At 46.7% G+C, this 7500-nt stretch overlaps 15 non-coding genes across 15 annotated transcripts; all 15 read left to right on the forward strand.

The window, feature by feature from the left end:
* The first annotated feature begins 77 nt into the window (after nucleotides 1–77).
* trnas-cga (transfer RNA serine (anticodon CGA)) lies at nucleotides 78–159 on the forward strand. The gene has a single exon. It is a non-coding gene; the product is annotated as a tRNA-Ser (tRNA).
* Nucleotides 160–324: 165 nt separating this feature from the next.
* On the forward strand, nucleotides 325–406 carry trnas-uga (transfer RNA serine (anticodon UGA)). The gene has a single exon. It is a non-coding gene; the product is annotated as a tRNA-Ser (tRNA).
* Nucleotides 407–657: 251 nt separating this feature from the next.
* On the forward strand, nucleotides 658–739 carry trnas-cga (transfer RNA serine (anticodon CGA)). The gene has a single exon. It is a non-coding gene; the product is annotated as a tRNA-Ser (tRNA).
* A 153-nt stretch (nucleotides 740–892) lies between these two features.
* On the forward strand, nucleotides 893–974 carry trnas-uga (transfer RNA serine (anticodon UGA)). Its single transcript has one exon. It is a non-coding gene; the product is annotated as a tRNA-Ser (tRNA).
* A 260-nt stretch (nucleotides 975–1234) lies between these two features.
* trnas-cga (transfer RNA serine (anticodon CGA)) lies at nucleotides 1235–1316 on the forward strand. The gene has a single exon. It is a non-coding gene; the product is annotated as a tRNA-Ser (tRNA).
* Nucleotides 1317–1469: 153 nt separating this feature from the next.
* On the forward strand, nucleotides 1470–1551 carry trnas-uga (transfer RNA serine (anticodon UGA)). The gene has a single exon. It is a non-coding gene; the product is annotated as a tRNA-Ser (tRNA).
* A 2075-nt stretch (nucleotides 1552–3626) lies between these two features.
* trnas-cga (transfer RNA serine (anticodon CGA)) lies at nucleotides 3627–3708 on the forward strand. The gene has a single exon. It is a non-coding gene; the product is annotated as a tRNA-Ser (tRNA).
* A 165-nt stretch (nucleotides 3709–3873) lies between these two features.
* On the forward strand, nucleotides 3874–3955 carry trnas-uga (transfer RNA serine (anticodon UGA)). Its single transcript has one exon. It is a non-coding gene; the product is annotated as a tRNA-Ser (tRNA).
* A 251-nt stretch (nucleotides 3956–4206) lies between these two features.
* On the forward strand, nucleotides 4207–4288 carry trnas-cga (transfer RNA serine (anticodon CGA)). Its single transcript has one exon. It is a non-coding gene; the product is annotated as a tRNA-Ser (tRNA).
* Nucleotides 4289–4453: 165 nt separating this feature from the next.
* Nucleotides 4454–4535, forward strand: trnas-uga (transfer RNA serine (anticodon UGA)). The gene has a single exon. It is a non-coding gene; the product is annotated as a tRNA-Ser (tRNA).
* Nucleotides 4536–4786: 251 nt separating this feature from the next.
* trnas-cga (transfer RNA serine (anticodon CGA)) lies at nucleotides 4787–4868 on the forward strand. Its single transcript has one exon. It is a non-coding gene; the product is annotated as a tRNA-Ser (tRNA).
* Nucleotides 4869–5127: 259 nt separating this feature from the next.
* Nucleotides 5128–5209, forward strand: trnas-cga (transfer RNA serine (anticodon CGA)). Its single transcript has one exon. It is a non-coding gene; the product is annotated as a tRNA-Ser (tRNA).
* Nucleotides 5210–5374: 165 nt separating this feature from the next.
* trnas-uga (transfer RNA serine (anticodon UGA)) lies at nucleotides 5375–5456 on the forward strand. The gene has a single exon. It is a non-coding gene; the product is annotated as a tRNA-Ser (tRNA).
* A 1677-nt stretch (nucleotides 5457–7133) lies between these two features.
* trnas-cga (transfer RNA serine (anticodon CGA)) lies at nucleotides 7134–7215 on the forward strand. The gene has a single exon. It is a non-coding gene; the product is annotated as a tRNA-Ser (tRNA).
* A 153-nt stretch (nucleotides 7216–7368) lies between these two features.
* On the forward strand, nucleotides 7369–7450 carry trnas-uga (transfer RNA serine (anticodon UGA)). Its single transcript has one exon. It is a non-coding gene; the product is annotated as a tRNA-Ser (tRNA).
* The last annotated feature ends 50 nt before the right edge of the window (nucleotides 7451–7500 follow it).

The following is a 7500-nucleotide window of genomic DNA, read 5'->3' on the forward strand; positions in this document are numbered from 1 at the left end:
TGTCCCTCTGATCGCCATCCTTCAGGTAGCATGTTTGCATGTCTGTTTTTCTGTTCATGACCCAGTTGGTGAATTAAGCTGTGATGGCCGAGAGGTTAAGGCGTTGGACTCGAAATCCAATGGGGTTTCCCCGCGCAGGTTCGAACCCTGCTCGCAGCGTTTCTTTGACTAGTTGTTCTCCTGCCACCCATTTGAGACCCACGACTGGAATCGGCCAAGGCAGTTGAAACAAACCGTGAAGCCAAATCTTATAGCGCTGTCTCTTCCAGCTGAAGCTATGGCACGATGTGCACGATTTTTTCCCATGTGTGCAAAGACCGTGCAGCTGTGATGGCCGAGAGGTTAAGGCGTTGGACTTGAAATCCAATGGGGTCTCCCCGCGCAGGTTCGAACCCTGCTCACAGCGGTGTCCTTTCTTGTAAAAGGGATGACGCACCACTTGATTTGTGCGGCAAGGCCATGAAATTTACCAACATATATTCCTGGTCTCTTATCTCTGCCCTTTTCAAGCTACACATGTAATGCCATGTCTCTTAGTGAAGAAAAGTGGTCCTGCGTTTGACATGTGTGAACTTATGCTTGTACCTCCGATCGCCATCCTTCAGGTAGCATGTTTGCATGTCTTTTTTTCTGTTCATGACCCCGTTGGTGAAATAAGCTGTGATGGCCGAGAGGTTAAGGCGTTGGACTCGAAATCCAATGGGGTTTCCCCGCGCAGGTTCGAACCCTGCTCGCAGCGTTTCTTTGACTAGTTGTTCTCCTGCCACCCATTTGAGACCCACGACTGGAATCGGCCAAGGCAGTTGAAACAAACCATGAAGCCATATCTTATAGCGCTGTCTCTTCCAGCTGAAGCTGTGGGCCGTTGTGCACGTTTTTCCACTTGTGTGCAGCTGTGATGGCCGAGTGGTTAAGGCGTTGGACTTGAAATCCAATGGGGTCTCCCCGTGCAGGTTCGAACCCTGCTCACAGCGGCGTCCTTTGTTGCAAGAGCGATGAACAGACCGCTTGATTTGTGCGGCAAGACAGCAGGCCATGAAATTGACCAACATATCTTCCTGGCCTCTTACCTGTGCCCTTTTCAAACTACACATATAATGGCACGTCTCTCATTGAAGAAAAGTCGTCCTACCTTTGACATCTCTTCATTTATGCTTGTCCCTCTGATCGCCATCCTTCAGGTAGCATGTTTGCATGTCTTTGTTTTCTGTTCATGACGCCATTAGTGAAATAAGCTGTGATGGCCGAGAGGTTAAGGCGTTGGACTCGAAATCCAATGGGGTTTCCCCGCGCAGGTTCGAACCCTGCTCGCAGTGTTTCTTTGACTAGTTGTTCTCCTGCCACCCATTTGAGACCCACGACTGGAATCGGCCAAGGCAGTTGAAACAAACCGTGAAGCCAAATCTTATAGCGCTGTCTCTTCCAGCTGAAGCTGTGGGCCGTTGTGCACGTTTTTCCACTTGTGTGCAGCTGTGATGGCCGACTGGTTAAGGCGTTGGACTTGAAATCCAATGGGGTCTCCGCGCGCAGGTTCGAACCCTGCTCACAGCGGCGTCCTTTGTTGCAAGAGCGATGAACGGAGCGCTTGATTTGTGCGGCAAGACAGCAGGCCATGAAATTGACCAACATATCTTCCTGGGGCCTGTACTACGAAGCGGGGTTACTGGCTTAGCTGGGTAACTTCGAGAGTAAATTGATCACGTGTGGCGTAACTTCCCGGTTAACCCGTACTACGAAAGGTGGATAGGTTTTAACCTAGGTATGCTGCCATGGCAATTTACGCTGCATCTCAAACCTGCTCCGAGCAGGTTATGATCTTGGTTAACCCGAGGTTTGCGGTTAACCACACCCCACAATGTCGACGTAGGCTACTTTGAAGATACATTATTGGAGCGCAAATTGTAAGCGCCTCTCTTCGCAAGGCGAGGGTTTTTAAAGACCGCCAGAATCTTTCTCCATATAATATTCTCTATGAAAGATAGCCTATACATTCTCAGCCGAGGGAATTCGTTGCATTTGTCAGCTGATCGAGGCAAAGTGGAGGCTATAAGCATTGGCAATATAACATATTTTCATAATTAAGAAATATTAATGCAAGCTAGGCCCATAAACCTTCTGAATGTTTTTGAGTTTCATTTTCACCTGCTGCCAGCGGCACTGCCGTTGCATCTAAAACGTTCACAAGATAGGCATACACTAAATCAGGCAATGGGGCTAAACATTCAATTATCCTGTATTAATATTTATTAATATACATGGCATGAATTGTGTTGCATCTGTAGGACTCGTATGAACTCAAAATGTAGGCTATTTATTTCAACACATTTCAGACATTCTGCAAGCTATTAATCCTCCGTAACACATAGGCTATTTAAGGAACATGAAATAAAACTTTACTTTCATATATCCGATCTGCAATAGCCTACGTGCCAACAGCCTTGTCTTGCTTTGTTTGCTGCCGACGTATTTGATGTATCGTAAAGTGGGTTTTAATTCCTCGCAACTTTTTATAATCATTGCGCATTGGTTATCCGTAAAATAACGTGATCGCGTCATCATTAAAAGTGATGATTTGCGCAGCAACCCGCCCATTTTATGTGAACGCGCACCAACTCCGATGAGGTTAACCCCAGTTCAACAAATCAACTTCTTACTCAGCGTCGTAGTACCGATTAACACCAATGAAGATAACCAGGTTTTGTCAACCCCGGTTTAGCAAAGTAACCCTGGGTTACATCTGGGTAGGTTGAGCTCCCTTCGTAGTACAGGCCCCTGGCCTCTTAATGGTGCATTCCATTTAGTGTTGGCAGGGTTGGCAGTCTCGTACGTTTACCCGCCCGACATGTGAGAATTAGTGGCTAGCGTGAACGCTGGAGTTTGTAGTCTTTTGGGAAAGAACATGGATGCCACCAGGGCAGCAACTGTCTCTTAGTGCTGGACATTTGTCTAGAACACAAGCAGATGTCCCTCGTTCTCCCTTTTTGGGTATGGTCAATGGGAATGAATAATAAAAACATTTTTGGGCAATTTCAACAAGTGCTGTCGCATTTCTAATGAGCTAGATGGGCATGAGCAGGCTAGCTAGTCATTGTTATTGTTGTGTGCTAGCCTCTTTAGCAAACCAGCTGGAAAACAAATCATTACATTGTATTGCACGCACAGCAAGACCGTTAAATGTATGAATTGGTGACCGGATTGAAGCAGCAATGCAATCTAATGTGTTAAAGCATTCCATTGTCATTAAAACGACCAACACGGTACAAATACAAAGAAAACACATGTCATCTCATCGCGACTATGGGCGCAGCCATGTTTGTTTACAGGTCGTAAGCCCAACTCGGGGTACTCGCAAGTACTCCGAGGTAAAGGGGGCGTTCCTCCGTAAAATGCCGCAAGAAAGCTGGGTAATTTACACTTTACAACTCGGGCGGGTGACTTACGATACAAATGGATCGCAGGGTAACTGTGCCCTTTTGAAACTACACACATAATTGCATGTCTCTCATTGAAGAAAAGTCGTCCTACCTTTGACATCTGTTCATTTATGCTTGTCCCTCTGATCGCCATCCTTCAGGTATTATGTTTGCATGTCTTTTTTTCTGTTCATGACCCAGTTGGTGAAATAAGCTGTGATGGCCGAGAGGTTAAGGCGTTGGACTCGAAATCCAATGGGGTTTCCCCGCGCAGGTTCGAACCCTGCTCGCAGCGTTTCTTTGACTAGTTGTTCTCCTGCCACCCATTTGAGACCCACGACTGGAATCGGCCAAGGCAGTTGAAACAAACCGTGAAGCCAAATCTTATAGCGCTGTCTCTTCCAGCTGAAGCTATGGCACGTTGTGCACGATTTTTTCCCATGTGTGCAAAGACCGTGCAGCTGTGATGGCCGAGAGGTTAAGGCGTTGGACTTGAAATCCAATGGGGTCTCCCCGCGCAGGTTCGAACCCTGCTCACAGCGGTGTCCTTTCTTGTAAAAGGGATGACGCACCACTTGATTTGTGCGGCAAGGCCATGAAATTTACCAACATATCTTCCTGGTCTCTTATCTCTGCCCTTTTCAAGCTACACATGTAATGCCATGTCTCTCAGTGAAGAAAAGTGGTCCTGCGTTTGACATGTGTGAACTTATGCTTGTACCTCCGATCGCCATCCTTCAGGTAGCATGTTTGCATGTCTTTTTTTCTGTTCATGACCCCGTTGGTGAAATAAGCTGTGATGGCCGAGAGGTTAAGGCGTTGGACTCGAAATCCAATGGGGTTTCCCCGCGCAGGTTCGAACCCTGCTCGCAGCGTTTCTTTGACTAGTTGTTCTCCTGCCACCCATTTGAGACCCACGACTGGAATCGGCCAAGGCAGTTGAAACAAACCTTGAAGCCAAATCTTATAGCGCTGTCTCTTCCAGCTGAAGCTATGGCACGTTGTGCACGATTTTTTCCCATGTGTGCAAAGACCTTGCAGCTGTGATGGCCGAGAGGTTAAGGCGTTGGACTTGAAATCCAATGGGGTCTCCCGGCGCAGGTTCGAACCCTGCTCACAGCGGTGTCCTTTCTTGTAAAAGGGATGACGCACCACTTGATTTGTGCGGCAAGGCCATGAAATTTCCCAACATATCTTCCTGGTCTCTTATCTCTGCCCTTTTCAAGCTACACATGTAATGCCATGTCTCTCAGTGAAGAAAAGTGGTCCTGCGTTTGACATGTGTGAACTTATGCTTGTACCTCCGATCGCCATCCTTCAGGTAGCATGTTTGCATGTCTTTTTTTCTGTTCATGACCCCGTTGGTGAAATAAGCTGTGATGGCCGAGAGGTTAAGGCGTTGGACTCGAAATCCAATGGGGTTTCCCCGCGCAGGTTCGAACCCTGCTCACAGCGGCGTCCTTTGTTGCAAGAGCGATGAACGGACCGCTTGATTTGTGCGGCAAGACAGCAGGCCATGAAATTGACCAACATATCTTCCTGGCCTCTTACCTGTGCCCTTTTGAAACTACACACATAATTGCACGTCTCTCATTGAAGAAAAGTCGTCCTACCTTTGACATCTGTTCATTTATGCTTGTCCCTCTGATCGCCATCCTTCAGGTAGCATGTTTGCATGTCTTTTTTTCTGTTCATGACCCATTTGGTGAAATAAGCTGTGATGGCCGAGAGGTTAAGGCGTTGGACTCGAAATCCAATGGGGTTTCCCCGCGCAGGTTCGAACCCTGCTCGCAGCGTTTCTTTGACTAGTTGTTCTCCTGCCACCCATTTGAGACCCACGACTGGAATCGGCCAAGGCAGTTGAAACAAACCGTGAAGCCAAATCTTATAGCGCTGTCTCTTCCAGCTGAAGCTATGGCACGTTGTGCACGATTTTTTCCCATGTGTGCAAAGACCGTGCAGCTGTGATGGCCGAGAGGTTAAGGCGTTGGACTTGAAATCCAATGGGGTCTCCCCGCGCAGGTTCGAACCCTGCTCACAGCGGTGTCCTTTCTTGTAAAAGGGATGACGCACCACTTGATTTGTGCGGCAAGGCCATGAAATTTACCAACATATCTTCCAGGGGCCTCATGTACAAAGACTTGCGTGGAATTCTTACTAAAACATTGCGTACGCGAAAATCTGGAAAGAAGCGTACGCACAAATAAATTCAGATGTATGAAACCATGCGTACGCAGCAATCCACGCAGCTTTCCTTTGTACATCCCAAATAACGTGAAATTAAGCGCACATGCACGAGCATTATACTCCACCCTCTCTCCTCCCTCAATCACACTCATTTTAATATGCTAACTAGAAGGCCACTCGAAAACTCAGACCTCCGCGAAGGCAAAATGGCTTATCCCACAATATTAATAAGAGTAAAACATCATTTGTGGATCCATCCGTTCTTGAACCTGCTACAAAATGTAATAATTTATATAATCAAATCGAAAAAGTTTTAAAAGTTTATTACCAGCGATTGCGAGGTAGAAGTGCTCTTATCAGAAAACATGGTAAAGACACAGTCGCCTACGTCTTTATCATCTAATTAATAACAAAAAAAAACAGTAGAGGCAGAGCGTGGCAGTGGCTACAAGGGTCAGAGACCGTGGCATATTCATTGGTCAGTCTGCAAGTGACAAGGTTCACATAACGCGGTTTGGTGGGCATTTCAAGCATTACAAAATAACTGCATAAATAATACATACTCGTGTCCGAGTAGCCTAAGAGACCACGCATCGCGCACCCATTAGAAGTTTATCCAGCTTTGCCATGACGATTTCTGGATCATATTCCTATATTTTGCACAAACGTCACAGCAATAATGCTTACTCGAGGAAAGTCAAAGTAGCCTATGCAGTCAGTCAGGGAAATTGCTTCAATTCACGCATATCATCTTGTCCCATTTGTATTTTGTTTTACTGAAAACTATCGGAAATATGTGAAAACACCCGGGAAATGTTTAAGGCATGGACATATTCGTGAAGCCGACCCCATTCATCGCAGATTTCGAGGAAGGAAAGCTCTTCGAAATCTGAAATGTTTGATAAGCCAGTGAACAATCATGGACCTTAATATAGGCACTATATTTATACGTTTCACATTAGGCTACCTAATTCTTGATATCCTCTGATAAGACTACAGTTTTAATTGCAGATATAGGCTGTTGCATACATAGTTTGGTAGTATTAACGCACATTGCATGCCCATTTATCTAGAAACATATGCCGACTTCGAAGTGCTATTTTTAATAGCCCACATTTCACAATATGCTGTGCAAATAAAGGCCTTGATTCGTGATCAACTAATGTTGTTGCGCTGCATTGCCTCTACGTGTCGCCAACTGACGATACACACTGGAAATGTGCGTACGCCAGGCATGAAGCTTGCGTGGAGGACCGCACATTCTCACGTTCAAGTCAGTCTTTGTACATCCGGACGTGAGCGTGAGAGTTAGCGTACGCAGCATTTTTGTGCGTACGCAAGCTTTGTACATGAGGCCCCTGGTCTCTTATCTCTGCCCTTTTCAAGCTACACATGTAATGCCATGTCTCTCAGTGAAGAAAAGTGGTCCTGCGTTTGACATGTGTGAACTTAAGCTTGTACCTCCGATCGCCATCCTTCAGGTAGCATGTTTGCATGTCTTTTTTTCTGTTCATGACCCCGTTGGTGAAATAAGCTGTGATGGCCGAGAGGTTAAGGCGTTGGACTCGAAATCCAATGGGGTTTCCCCGCGCAGGTTCGAACCCTGCTCGCAGCGTTTCTTTGACTAGTTGTTCTCCTGCCACCCATTTGAGACCCACGACTGGAATCGGCCAAGGCAGTTGAAACAAACCGTGAAGCCAAATCTTATAGCGCTGTCTCTTCCAGCTGAAGCTGTGGGCCGTTGTGCACGTTTTTCCACTTGTGTGCAGCTGTGATGGCCGACTGGTTAAGGCGTTGGACTTGAAATCCAATGGGGTCTCCCCGCGCAGGTTCGAACCCTGCTCACAGCGGCGTCCTTTGTTGCAAGAGCGATGAACGGAGCGCTTGATTTGTGCGGCAA

This window comes from Sardina pilchardus, chromosome 16 (assembly GCF_963854185.1).
Source record: "Sardina pilchardus chromosome 16, fSarPil1.1, whole genome shotgun sequence".
In the NCBI taxonomy this organism is placed as follows: Eukaryota; Metazoa; Chordata; class Actinopteri; order Clupeiformes; family Clupeidae; genus Sardina; species Sardina pilchardus.